The sequence below is a fragment of the Hypanus sabinus genome, chromosome 14 (assembly GCF_030144855.1).
Source record: "Hypanus sabinus isolate sHypSab1 chromosome 14, sHypSab1.hap1, whole genome shotgun sequence".
NCBI lineage: Eukaryota > Metazoa > Chordata > Chondrichthyes > Myliobatiformes > Dasyatidae > Hypanus > Hypanus sabinus.
The window spans coordinates 3,497,544-3,512,658 of NC_082719.1; positions in this window are offsets into that span (position 1 = coordinate 3,497,544).

A 15,115-nucleotide genomic window follows, 5' to 3' on the forward strand; every position below is an offset into this window, starting at 1 on the left:
TACGTCTCAGTGTGAGTTATTGATGGTGCATCAGCTGAGCAGCAGGAAGAGGTGCAAAGAAAGTTAATACAAATGCAGCTCGAAGAACTCAAAAAGAAGGAAAAAGAGAAAAACAAAAAGATGCTGCCAGCAACCACCGGTCCGAGTACAGCCATCGAACTGGATGAAGCACCGCTATATGGAGGAACCGATCATACTGTAAGACAAGGGCCGGAAAACCCCATGCCAATAATCAACGTCGTTGGAGGAGCATTCCCACAAATGCCCTATCAGGAACAGACTAAATTCAAACAGCCCGGACAGGACTGGAAGTCCCAAGGAGGGGGACAGAGGAGCTATGGGCAGAGGGGACCAGTGAGGAAACAGGGGGAAAGAGAGGTAGAGAGATTGTGCTGGGGATGTAATCAGCCAGGTCACATGAGAAGAGATTGTCCGTTTACACCATGGCCTGTCACACACCAGCAGGAACCGATAAGAAGAGAACTAAAGTTTAGCCAAGGACCAGCCCCCACAGGCCCAAGTGGACCTGTGAACCCCTATGCGGGGTATTAGGGGTGCCCCAAGAACTCGAGTGGGAAGGGACATTACCCAATGATAACAAGGGAGGCAGACGAGGAACCCCTTGTTCAGATTATATTAGAAGGGCAACTGACACCAATGATGATAGATACTGCAGCCACGTACACTTGTGTACAGCCAAAGTATGCCCTTCACCTTCCCATGTCAGGAAAGTTTATTAAGATGGTAGGGTTCTCGGGGAAAACACAATTGGCACAGTGCACGGCTCCAGTGCAGCTGAGAATGGGAAATAAAGGAATTGTTTTGCCGGTGCTAGTATTTAAAGGAACTCCGATTAATTTGATAGCCAGAGATGCCTTATTGAAACTGGAATTAATATTAGAATGCACCAGAAATGGGCTGAGTGTGGAAAGAGCAGGGGTTCAATTGATAGTGCGAGAAGACAAGAAGGCTAATGTCTTTTGGATAGGAGACATCGCAGATCAGATTCAGGAAACCTGGGAAAAATGGAAAAAGGGTGTGCAGGCTTTATTACCCAGGGCTGTAATGCCCAAATCTGAGCTACATTGTACAGTGATTTTTGACGAGACTCAGAACGGGGAGTTAGAGGAGAGATGGCACCTGGAGGCATGTACCCAACAGCACCTGGAAGGGGAGGCTGTGATAATTGGAAAGCAAGGGGCAGCTTTACAAGTTAAGTGGAACACCTTTTTAGAAAAATGGTACAGGATACCGGAGGCTGCGCCCCACGTAATGTTGTTGGTAAACAAGGGATATCAGTCTAAAGACTTAGGACCCTTAGTTAAGAGTGCTGAAACCATAACAGTGTGGAGGAAAATCACGCCAGAGGTGTGGATATCAGAAGACAACAATTGCATTAAAATAATGGTAAGTGTATATATAGGAGGGACAGTGAGAGAGGTCGAAATAACTCCCCAACCACACATGCCTTGCTGGGAAAGGAAAGAGGCCAGCAGAAAGAGAGAAGGTTAGATGAGTTGCCGTCTATTCTGTGGTCACAGCATGACACGGACGTAGGGAAACTAAAAACAGCTAGTCCGGTGGAAATAAGGCTGAAAATGGGAGCAATTCCACCCAGGAGACCACAATACCCTTTAAGAACAGAAGCAGAAGAGGGAATAGCATCGACAGTGCAGGGGTTGCTTGAAATAGGAGTGTTTAAAAGAACAAACAGTCCATGCAATACCCCGTTGCTGCTGGTCTTAAAAGCAGATAAATCTAAGTGGAGATTGGTGCATGATTTGCGAGCGGTAAATGATGTGGTAGAGGACTGGCCAGCGGTAGTCCCCAACCCACATACGCTTTTGACTAATGTTCCACCAGAAGCAAGTTACTTTTCAGTGATTGATTTGTGTTCGGCTTTCTTCAGCATTCCTCTAGCCGATCAGTGTCAGTATTTTTTTGCATTTACTTCCAGAGGTGCTCAGTATACCTATACCAGAATGCCGCAAGGGTTTAAACATTCACCACATGTTTTTAATCAGGTATTAAAGGCAGACTTAGAGGGCATACCATTGTAAAGTACATTGTTCCAGTATGTGGATGACCTATTGATTTGCTCCCACAGTAAGGAACGGTGTGAGCAGGACAGTATAACTCTGTTAGAGAAGCTGGCGCACGGAGGACATAAAGTATCCAAAAAGAAACTGCAATTTTGCACGCAGCAAGTGGAATACTTAGGCAGGGTAATATCCAAGGGAGTAAAGGCGATACAACCAGATCAGATTGAGGCAATAACTAAGGCCCCAAAACCCCAGACTGTAGGGCAGATGATGACGTTTTTGGGAATGGCAGGGTACAGCTCAGATTGGATAGGAGAATATGCTGAGATTGTGGCACCTTTGAGAAAGATAATGAAAGAAGCAGGACATACAAATTTGAAGAACGGCTTACGGTGGAATGAAGAGGCGGAGATAGCTTTCAATACTATTAAGCAGGAATTGCAGTCAGCACCAGCATTAGCTCTGCCTGACTACGAGAAGGTTTTTCATTTGTATGTATCCAACCGACAGGAGGGTTATGTCACAGCGGTTCTAACACAAGAGACAGGCACAGGAAAAGCAAAGCAGCCGATAGCATACTACAGTACAAGACTAGATGAGGTGGCTCAGGGGTATCCACCCTGTTATCAGGGATTGGCGGCGCTGTACTATGCATATGGAAAGGCATCATCTGTAACCCTGGGCTATCCTGTGACTGTACACACACCACAAAGTAGCAGAATTGCTGGAAAGAGGGAAATTTGTGCTGACACCAGCCAGGATAGCAGCGTATCAGATGCTATTGACATTTCCAGATATAACTATACAGAGATGCACTACCAGTAATATAGCCGATTTTGTCCCTTTGGGCTATGAAGGAGAACCCCATGATTGTGTAGGGAAGACGATGACATTTGCCAAATTGAGAGCAGATTTACGGTCAGAACCACTAGAGGATGCAGATAAAAAGGTTCTGTTCGTAGATGGCTCTTGTTATAGGGATTATGATGGAAATCATGCAGGGTTCTCAGTAGTGCAGCAGGATCAGTCGAGCTATAAGATTATTAGGATGGAGTCCTGTCCCCAACCGTGTTCCGCCCAACTAGCAGAAATCAAAGCCCTTACAGCTGTGTGTGAAATGATGGAAGATGAGAAAGTAGACATCTATACTGATTCGGCATATGCTCATGGAGTATGCCATTTGTTCGGGGCAGTGTGGAAACAGAGGTTTTAAAAAAAGCAGTGGCGATCCCATACAACATTGTCAGCAAATTCTAGACTTAATAAAAGCCATGATGAAACCTAAAGCATTGGCTATAGTAAAATGCCAGGCACATAAAAAGGGAAATGATGTAATAACAAAGGGAAATCAAGCTGCGGACGAGGCAGCCAGAAAAGCGTCTGGATGTACATCAGCTGTCATTGCCCCCCAGGTAAGCCTAGCTCCAGAACCTGTGGTAGAGAGCCTAATTGAAATACAAGGTAAGGCAACTTTGGCAGAACAGACAATGTGGAGAGGAAAGGGGGCCAAGCAGAACCCGGAAGGCTTGTGGAGCATGGAAGACAGTTTGTTGGTAGCGCCCACCCCTCTACTGACGATTGATTTCAGAAGCGCATGGGATTAACCATTGTGCAAAGGGGGGGAAGTGATAAAGAAATTAAAGAAGGATGGTTTTTGGTCACCTTATTTACAGGCTTCAGTGGACTTTGTTTTGTCACAGTGCAAGGTATGCGCACAGAATGCAGGGTTCGGACATCAGTTAGTTGACTGGTTAGAAAGTAGACTTGGAGGATGGGGAGCACAGCTGACTAAAATGGCAATAACTGTCAGTATTGTATTGTTGAGCTGTGCGCTTGTGCTGTGCTGATTTCTTGTCTCAAGCCTCTTGTAGTGCATGCTGCAGCCAAACAATTTCCGATGCTCGTGGCAATTACTGAAGCAAGCTTAGCGGAGAAAGACACACCAAAAATGTATTGTTACAGCCTACAACACCTGCAGGATGAACAAGAGCAAAATGACAGTGTGCGAGTAGATTGTAAGGGCTTCTGAGTTTTTTTCCCTGTCTCAGGTACAAAGGGACAGGTTTTTGGCTCAGCGGCCCAGGGTAACAGGGAGAGAATACTTTGAGGTCTTGGCGCAGGAAATTATAGTTTAACCCGCGATTTGGGAATAAGTGCTTGAGTTTATTGGGGCTTTTACGTTGGAGTATAAAAGTTGCATTGTTTGCTGTGTAATCAAAACTATGTAGTCAGCTTTGAGCTTGCTATTTGCTATGCATGTATCCAATTTAGTAGGAGAATGAAATTTTAAGAATGTAGAAGACAATAGTGTGTTAATGAAAGGTAGCTAAGAGATGTAGATTAGAACATGATTAAGTCAATGGGTAGAAACAATAGTGGCGGATGTACTTGTGATACGCAACTGTAGACCGATTGGATATGCTAATGCAACTAAACCAGGAGATTGCTATAAAAAATGCTATGTACAAGGATCGGTGGGCAATCAGCGACTAGCTCAATGACTGTCTCAGCTTTGATTTGCAAATTAAAGTTTAATACTTCTTGAAGCATCTTCTGCGTCTCCTGGTCGTTTGTGGGGCACGAGAAACCACGACAGTAGCAGCTGGAACAGTTTGTGGTTGGGGTGACGCGGGTCCCCAATGATCTTTCAGGCCCTTTTTACATACCTGTCCTTGCAAATGTCCTGAATAGTGGGATGTTCACAACTACAGATGTGCTGGGCTGTCCGCACCAGTCTCTGCAGAGACCTGCGATTGAGGGAAGTACGGTTCTCATACCAGGCAGTGATGCAGCCAATCAGGATGCTCTCAATCATGCCACTATGGAATGTTCTTAGAATTTGGGGGTCATATCAAATTTCTTCAACTGTCTTGAGGTGAAAAAGGTGCTGTTGTGCTTTTTTCAATGTGTACAGACCACGTGAGATCCTCGGTAATGCTTTATAACTTAGAGGGAGGAAAGGGGTGTGTTTTGCTGTCATTGCTTTGTTGCTTATTGTGTTCCATGTCGTTTTGGCCATGTACTGTGGACATGCTATGTTGGCAACACTTGTGGCTGCTCCTAGTATATCCACATGTCAGTCGGTTGTTAATGCAAATGATGCCTTTCACCATGTGTTTCGATGTGCATGTGATAAGTAACTGAATCTGAATAAATCTGAGTGTGCATCTTCAGGCTCCTGTACCTTCTCCTTGATGGAAATAATGAAATCCCTTGATGGGAATAATCAATTCTCCTTGATGGACCTTGTTGGTGAAGGTACTTCTGATGGATACTGCCTTCTTGAGGTATTGTCTTTTGAAAATTAATTTGATGGTGGGGAGTGAGTGCCCATGATGGAACTGATTGAGTTTACAACCCTCTGAAGCTTCTTCCAATCCTCTGCATTGGTTCCACCATACCAGACTGTGATGCCAGCCAGAATGATCTCCACGGTACATCTGTAGACATAAAAGATTCTGCAGATGCTGGAAATCCAGAGCAACACACACAAAATGCTGGAGGAACTCAGCAGATCAAGCAATTCCATGTTCTGCCTCCCTTTTTACCCTTTCCTTCTCCTAACCTGCCCATTGCCTCCCTCTGGTGCCCCTCCTTCTTCCCTTTTTCCCATGGTCCACTCTCCTCTCCTATCAGGTTCTTACCTCTTCTGTCCTTTGCTTCTTTCACCTCCCATCTACTCACCATCCCCTTCTCCTCCACCCACCCACCTTTCCCATTACTCGATTTCACTTATCTCCAGCCAGCTTGTACTCTTTCCACTCCCCCACTATCTTATTCTGGCTTCCTTTCCAGTCCTGATGAAGGTCCTCAGCCTGAACCGTTGACTGTTTATTCCCTTTTGTAGATGCTGCCTGACCCGCTGAGGTACTCCAACATTTTGTATGTGTTGTTGTGAAATAACTTCATTCTGTACATAACACGTGCTGAAAAGTGTGTACTGCATATATATGAGCACATATAATTGCAGAAAGTTCTAAGTTAAATTTTACAAATTGTGCAATTCTTACAAAGTAAATGTGTGTGCTAATGTGTTTTCCACCCCATAAAGCAGGGGTGTCAAACTCAAATACACAGTGGGCCAAAATTAAAAAATTGGTACAAGTCGAGGGCCAGACTGGTTCAGCGTTTATTGCAAAACTTATTGAAATGAATTTATTACACATATTAATCTGGAACTAACAAAGCTTAGGTTACTGCCTACAAAAACAACATTGAACATTAAATAAATAAAAAATCAGTTGCATTTATTTCTTATGGCTTTATCTGCAGCTTTTCCGGAGTAATTTCTCATGAAAACATTTTTCCACAGGCCAACACTCTGTGATTCACACTAGTCTAAGCCAGATACTTGGCATCTCATCTTGGATGCAAGTTCATCAATGTTTGGAGTCAGGCTCTGAGCTGAGGAAATCCTCAGAATTGAGTGAAGGTGTTCATCAGAAAGACGACTCCTGTGTGATGTTTTGTTTATCTTCATCAAAGAGAACAGTTGTTCAGACAGATATGTGCTGCCAAACATAGAGAGCATTTGAGCAGCTTGGGTACGCAGCTGGGGCATTGTGTCGGGAATGAAACGTAGAAACTGTGCAGCGCCCACCGAGTCATACTTTGCCTTGAGTGTGTCGCTACATTGGAGTTCAATCAGCTCCATTTGTATGTTGGTTGGTGCGCTTTCCACGTCAGCTGCAAATGGATTACTCAGCAGTTCAAACCTGCTTTTTTGGGCTTCAAAGTCGGCAAATCGCCATGTGAAGTCAGCACCAAGTATGCTAAGTTTTTCAGCAAACTGCACGTGGGAACACTGCGGTAGAAACCTGCTCTTTCATAGTTTGGCAACATGGAAAATGGCTCTAGTTTTCTTGCTGCATCTGCGTCTCCCACAGGCGCAGCTTGGTTTTAAAAGCCCTCACTGCAGTGTACATGTCTGTGATCACACAACCCCGCCCCTGAAGCTGCAGGTTGAGCGCATAGAGATGGCTCGTGATGTCACACAGAAACGCCATTTCACAAAGCAACTTTTTATCCCGGAGCTCTGTTGTGTCTTTCCCTTTGCTTTCCATGAACTGACAGATCTCCTCACACAACTTTTCAGCACTTTTCCTTGGCTTAACCATCGCACCTCTGTGTGATAGGGCAAATCATTATATTCTGAACCCAACTCCTCCAGAAACGACTTGAACTCGCGGTGATTTAAACCTTTGACTCTTATGAAGTTAACTGCTCGTGTTATGGTGCTCATTATATGTTCCATTTTCAAGGCTTTGCCACACAGCGATTCCTGGTGTATGATGCAGTGATAAGCTGTCAGCTCACCTGCGCCGTTTTCCTCCCGCATCTTCTCCCGGATCCTGCCCACCAATCCACTCTTTTGACCGCACATCGCGGGCTTCTGTTTCTTGTCCAGTTGCTTGTATTTGTCGTGGTGTTTCGTTTCATAGCGTCGTCTTACGTTATATTCTTTAATTACAGCCACACCGTCTCTGCACACAAGACAAACAAGTTTGCCCTTTATATCTGCGAACATATACTCTGCCTCCCACCTGTCTTGAAAACCCCTGTTTTCAAAGTCCACCTTTCGTTCAGCCATTTTTGGGGTGAGGGATAGCTGAAAGTTGACCACACGTGACTAGCGCCATAAGGATGCTGATGAGAGAGTAAGGCAAGCACGAGCAATGCACTGGCAGTGCATTGTGGGATTTGTAGTATTAGTGGTGCATGCAATATACCGGCGGGCCAGCTCTAATAGAGAAAAAAATTATTCATTAATGATATTCAGGAAATAAACCAGGGAAACCGAATAAACACTAAAAACCCTGAAAACCTGGTACCTGAATAAACTCAGCATTAGCCATATCATACGCCATAGGCGCTTTGATTACTGGGGCCAGCTTTAATAGTAATTAGATATTATTTCGTGGGCCAAAGATAATTCCACCGCGGGCCTTGAGTTTGACATATATGCCATAAAGCAACAATCATCAATTGTTTTTCACACAAACACATTTAAAACAGCAAATTTTATAAGCTGTTGTTCTGGAGCAATCTCTTCAGAACATAAACAATAGGAAAGAATAGTTTGACGAGTCAATTTTAGAAGTAGAATATTCATAATATTAAAGTTATTATGGCTGGTTGGTCACCATTTTAAAACACTCAGTGAAAATTGTCTTGGGAGGATTTAAGATCAGGCTGCTCATTTAGCAGTTCAGGTTGTATTTCATCTTCCTCTCATACTCAAGTCTCCTGCTCTAGGCTGGTAGGATCCCTGTCAAAATCAAAGGATACGGCTTCTTGATTTTATATTTGCTAAGATTGTTTGTCATGCCAGAACATAGTGTTGTAACACCCTTACTGAGGATACTCAGCCCATTGATTTATGCTGGTTCTTAGAGCAGTGCCATCATCCGATTCCCCCTTTAATCTATTTTCTATCAAATGCCCACCAACTCTCCTACAATGCTTCTATGCTAGGGATAATTCACAGCAGACAATTTAGCTAACAGCCAGCATATTTGTGGAATCAAGGAAGAAACCCACACAGTCATGAGAGAATGTGCAAACTTTTCATACACAACACTAAAGGTTTGAATCAAATCAGCTTTCTAGAACTTAGAAACAGAAATAGTTTCTTTACTTTCTAAAGCTATTCTGACCAGGGATCTTCTCGGCGTGTCATCACCTTGTCATGGTGGAGAGGACTGTGAGCTCCTGTGATCCCAATAGAGCGATGCCCTCTGGAGTTTAGCCTTCTGCCAATTAGCTACTGGTAAGGTCACCCATGGTGGTAATTCAAAGGGGTTGGTTCCACACAAAGAGTGATCCAACCAAGACTTCAGTGGCGGGGCTGGTGGAAAATGATAACACATCACAATGGCAGTGAAGATGGAGAAGGGCTGCAGCAGTGAGGGGCCCCCAGCCGTCTTGCATTCCATGCCAATGGACCCTGACCCTGAGCTGTAAAGGTTACTCCCCACATTAAACAAAGTCACACACAGCCATTCTCCATTAAGGGTATCCACCCTAACATCCTGGATATATGGATCCTTGATCAGTCCCAACAGACACCTGGGAACCCACAAGCAAACTTTAGGAGGACATCACACTCTTCTGGGGTGATCTCACTACTACAAATTGCTGAGAAGTGATAAATATAAGTTAATATAGTTGGCTGACAGCAAAGAGATAAACATTTTAAAAAACAGCTAATGATGAGACAAGAGAGATAAATAATAGCTGCCACTTTGGATCTGACCTATATTAAACAAAATAAAGGAATACTGACACTGTTAGGGGAGGAGACAAAGTCCACATAGCTTACAATTTTTAGTAACACAAAATGTACTGATGCAAATCTTAAATCTATCATTGATTGACAAAAGAGTAGAAAAAAAACACAATTTGATATGGTATCCCGGTAGTACACTAAGCAGTCAGATCTTATGAGTATCATAAAAACCATGGCTTTTATGATACTTAGTTTAATATTTCTGACAGTTTATGGGCTAACATTAGAAACAGGGCAAGAAAAATTACAATGTGAGATAATTATAAAACCCCAGATAATTTATTATTGCTCGATCCTAATTGGTGAAGTTTTGTGTAAGTCCAGTATGATGTTAGATGGCTGACTTCTAATAATCTCAGAGAAAATCAGAGAGGTAATTAATGCTGCCCTGCAAAGTTGAAAACTCCAAAGAACCAATGGAAACACTAAAGAAAATTACTTTGAGATCAAATTCTAATGAGCAAGGCTGCCACCTAGTGAAGGCGGACTCAATTGAATTATTCAGAATGGTAACAGTTCCTGGTTCATTAAAAGTACTGAGTTTGGTTCCAAAACTGCAGAAGGCAAAAAAATTAAAACCAAGTAAAGCCTCTGTTTTCACTATTCTTGCATAACTTTATATCCGAGCAACACACACAAAATATTGGAACGTCAACTGTACTTTTTTCCATAGATGTTGCCTGGCCTGCTAAGTTCCTCCAGCATTTTGTGTGTGTTGCTCAGATTTCCAGCATCTGCAGATTTTTCTTGTTGGTAACTTGATATCTGCCTTGCTCTGAGATGTTCTATGACTACACTGGACAACAAAGATTTTGTTTGCTGAATACATTTGGGTGTATCTTATGGATTTTGGGTTGCTGATCATAAAACTCATCATGAAATTTCCCTACCACGCACCATTTTTTTGAAATCACCTTAATTTATTCTTTCAATTCATAATTCAAGTCTGAATAACTGATACCAAGATTAAGGAAGGCATTTTTATGGTGGTCCATAAATCAAACAGGTCATCAATGAAAGGCAAGCCGAAGAGCTTCTAGTGGGACCAGAGAAAATTACGTGGAAGACATTCAAGGATGTTACTGAAAACTTTCATGGCAACTAGAGCACTAAACTATGTGCATCTGGTTGACAACATGTTTCAAGCATAAAAAATCATGAAGTGCAACATGTCACTAAAGATTCATTTTCTGCATTCCCATTTAGGCTTCTTCCCTGCAAATCTTGGCACTGTCAATAACAAGCATGGTGAAAGGTTTCACTAGGACATTGCAGTCAACAAAAAATGGTAACCAGGCAACTGGAATCCATCAATGCTGGCTGAATATTGTTGGACACTTAAGTGAGCTGCCTCAGAAACAAAGTACAAATGGAAATTGTCAACTAAACATTATTAGCTTAGTTGAACTATTGCAAAGCGTCATGTTATGCAATTAAACACATTATGTTCAATAAAAGTTAATTACTTGTTTCTCCAAACTCCTATGTGACACAAGTAGTCTGAAATTATAATTGTGTTCAGCTTCAAGCGGTCTATCATAAACAAAAAAAATTCTGACGAAGCAGCACTTGTGAAAAAATTTGTTGTCCAGTGTTATTTGAAACAATGTTATTTCTCCTAATTCACACTTATTCCAGATGCAAAATATGCCTAAAATACCTTTCAAAGAGATATATAATAATGTGAATATACATTATCACTTTTCTTCTTCTATGGTTAGAACACAAAATTAAATTTATAGAGCAAAGGACTGACTGCTCTGAAATTACTCTTCATTTGTTATTATGCACCACAGCCTTTGCAATAATGCCACCGTATGGGGAACAAGCCCAAAAGAGATGCAAAAAATTCTGTCCAGTGAGTACAACATGAATCCGATGCACTATATACATTTTGTACCTTAAATGCGGTCAAATAATATTAGTCTTCTTGAAATTGTGGTAGACCAGATGATAGGATTTGTTTGGTATAATCAATTAATTACATTATAACCACCAGGACTGTCGAAAATTAACTATCTGCACATTGATCTGCATGGTCCTATCTAAGATTTGCCTGGAGCTTAGATATTTCAGTAGAAGTCTTTGCTTGACATGAATATGATTGACCAGGTTTGCAGTGACTGTGAAGGGAAAGAGCAATTGCAACCAAAAGTTATCCCAGATCTTGTTACCATATCCAAAACCTAGAATTGTGACAATGGGTGTATCAATAGCAGTTGTGGTCCTGCCATAAAGCTGAGCTGAGGTTCATTTGTGAAGAGGTCTGGATTGCAGCCTGAATGATCAAAGAATTGAAAATTGTTAATAATCTTTATCAAAAGCTTCTTCAAGTCTCTTCCTGAAAAGGCCACTGCAGCAGGTAAGCACAATTGGATTTTCTGATATTCTAGCTCTATAAGCCACTTGCGATATCCCTACTATGATGCAGTTGTCTTCTCTGCGCTGTGTGGCACATTGGGTGGCTACCTTGCCTTTTCTTTAGCGTTTTTTGTTTTTGACGAGGCTGGGTTGCTAGCTTGACGCTCAACCCAGCATGGATGGAAAGCTGGGTTGGCCGGAAAGGAGCTGGCCGGATTCAAACCGGGAAAAGTACATGAATGGCACACGTCATTATGTCAACATGTCATATGTGTGCATCATTATGCCACCATGTCATAAGTGTGAAAACAAATTTACACACGTCTCTTGGACTCTCTTGTTTTCTTTCAATTAGTTTTACATTTTGGAGTTACAAAACATAACAGTGGCGACAAGAAAGTTTTAAATGAACCCGGGATGATTGTTTAAGTGCAGCGAGACATTCCAGTTAAAAATATGGCAGAAAATGAACGTATTAATCGGTTCATAAACAGTGAGTACTGGATGATAATAATCATAAATTTAAAAAAGCAGAAATAGCTGACTGCATCGGAAAGATAGACAGATTCAATTGCATGACTGCACAAGATGTATACTGAGTGAAATGAGCAGTATTTTAAATCAAATTAAATAGCTAAATACAGTGCTAGTTTTGCTGTGTGTACAAGGTGGAAGAATAAATGGTTTGCTTATAAGTTTAACTGCTCCAACCAAATCTGCCACAATGAACTTTACTGATATCATGAAAGTAATGCTGGAACATCTAGAACCAAAACCAATGTTGATTGCAGAATACTTTAGGTTTCATATATTAAAGCTAAAGGAAGGTGACTCCATTTCAGTTTATGTAGCAGTATGAAAAAGATTGTCTGAACATTGTCAGTTTAGTGATGGGCTTAATGATGCACTGAGAGATCACTTAGTTTGTGGAATCTTACAAGAAAGCTTTCAAATATTGCTCCTCACTGAAGCACAACTCACATTTAAAAGAACAGTTGAAATTGCTGTACCAATGGAAACAGCAAACAGAGAGGCAATTGAGTTGCAGTCAGGAATGAAAGTGAGTGCTAACAAAGTTGCAATGAACAAATTATGTTACCGTTGTGGCAGGGGCCCACGTACACCAGACCAATGAAAGCTTGAAGGTATGTAATGCCCTGGTTAAGATGTTTACTACTATGCTGTAGGTATTTCATTTTAGCAGTTCTCTAAGGGCAGTCTGTTCTGCTTTCAGCCTGTTTGGGTTTGAGCTGAGATAAGAGGCTTTGTTGTTCAACTTAGGAACGTGGTGCTAGCCAATCAGGATGGCGGAATTGGAAGAAAGTTCGGAAGAATGCTGGGCAGAGAAGTTTGTGAGGGACACTGATGTGGTTTAAGGTCATTTTTGGTAGGAGCTGGGAGAGGACAGGAGTGAAAATGGCTGAGGATGCTGTCCCTTTTGCATAAGGTGCTTTGTGCAGGTGAATGGCTTCAAAGAGGAAGGACCAATAGTCCCATGGGACACTCGATTGTTCACGGTGGATTTTGAGTGGTGTTCAGAAGGTGGTGTATGATTTGACACAAACCAAGGGTCTAGCTCATGCATGACAGACAGGTTCAAGATGAGTTCCAACTTAAATACACATTTGACTGTTTAAGAATAATGCACCCTTTTTGTTTTTTTCTTTCCTTTAATAACTGTTTGCTTAAGCTAATATTAAATATACTTCTTTATAATTGTATGGAGTGTACAGTTAATTCTTTCCAACGGGCGATTGCTGGGGGTGGTAAATCAAACAGCATTCACACAAACCAGGGTTTGGGTGGGCAAGACATCCCAACCTCAGGGATTTGGCAGAACCAAAGTTGTATACACCCTAGACGAACAAAGCCTGAGAAAGATGGGCTTCTCGCCGCAGAGTCCAGTGGCTGTTAGCGAGGGTCTAACTAGTCACATTTCTAGAGACACCCAATAAAAAGGAGTTTCAGGTGAAACTTGGAAAAAATGCAACCAAGTAGGACATATACAAAGAGGATATTGGGCAGACAAAAATAAACAGACTCCTAGGGGAAGAGAAAAAGATACAGTCAGATTGCAGTTTCCAAGAGAGCATGCTGTTGAAAAAGCTGATGATGGTGAGAGTGATGCAGAACTGAGCAGCCTTGAGATTTGACATGTGAAAACTAACGAGAGACAAGCAATATGGCTTACACCAGAAGTAAATGGCAAATAAATTAAAGTGGAATTGTACACTGACTTGATTAATTCAGTCATTCCACAAAGTGAGTTTGGATGGCAAAAGATGGCAAAGATACTGAAATGAAGCCTGCAGATTTCCAACTAAGAAGTTACACTGGAGACAAGACAACTCCTGTGGGAACGACATGCATAACAATTAAACACAACGACCAACATGTCACATTGGGCTTGTATGTGATAAAAACAGGAGGGCTAGCATTGTGAGGCCGTAAATAGCTGAGACAATTACAACTTGACTGGAGGTCCATTCACCTCCACTGAACTAGAGACACAGAAAGCAACTTAAGAAAGGTGCTGGATGATGCCACAGTAGTGTTCAAGGATAGAAATGGAAAACTCAGACATATCAAGGCTAAAATAGAAAATGCCACACCCAAATTTTACAAAACCTGTTTGGATCCTTACATCATCCATGATAAACTAGAAGAACAAGTTAATACAACACTGAATGAACTTCAGTCATCAGAGAGAGCGAGCTGGTTTCCCAAGTATTCACCAAGAATGACAGGAATTTGAAATCTAACCATAATAGTGGAATATGGATCACAGTAGATCCAGGGCCATTTGTCCCATGAGTGTGCCCGTGGAACTGCAGGGTTTAGGTGTTCTGTCCTCCCTTACAATGTTAGAATTCCTTCTGCCGATACAAATTCTCAAGCAATATTCTTGTCTTTTCCTGTAAACAGCTTTCTTAGATTAAAGTCACTCCTGTTGGGACAGTGTAGCCAGGACTAGAACACGTTGTGGGCATGCAGCCTGGACATCTGCTTCCCCTTCTATGGGAAGGGAAAACCTTCCAATAGCCAGGTGGCAATCGTAGGGGGAAAAATGTGTAGCCAAGATAGCAGCTGAGTACAATGAATGAAATAAATTATAAAATGCATAATATTTATTAACTTTCTCTATATGAAAGGCGTTTTATGTTCAGATATATAGATTTGTAATTTAACTATTTTAATGCTGAATAAAGTCTTTGTTAAATCTTCACCCTGCAATTGAAAGGAAAAAAACTGCAGGATAATGAACAGCTTAGTCGAGGTGTCCTGATGGATTTCACACCACGCATTAGCGTCTTATTGTCATCCACAGCATTCCATTCAGACTGCATAAAATGCAGTTAAGTGCCAATCATTGCTGCTAATTTATCTACTTTCACCAGTATGAGACACAGCTTCCTCCTTGAAG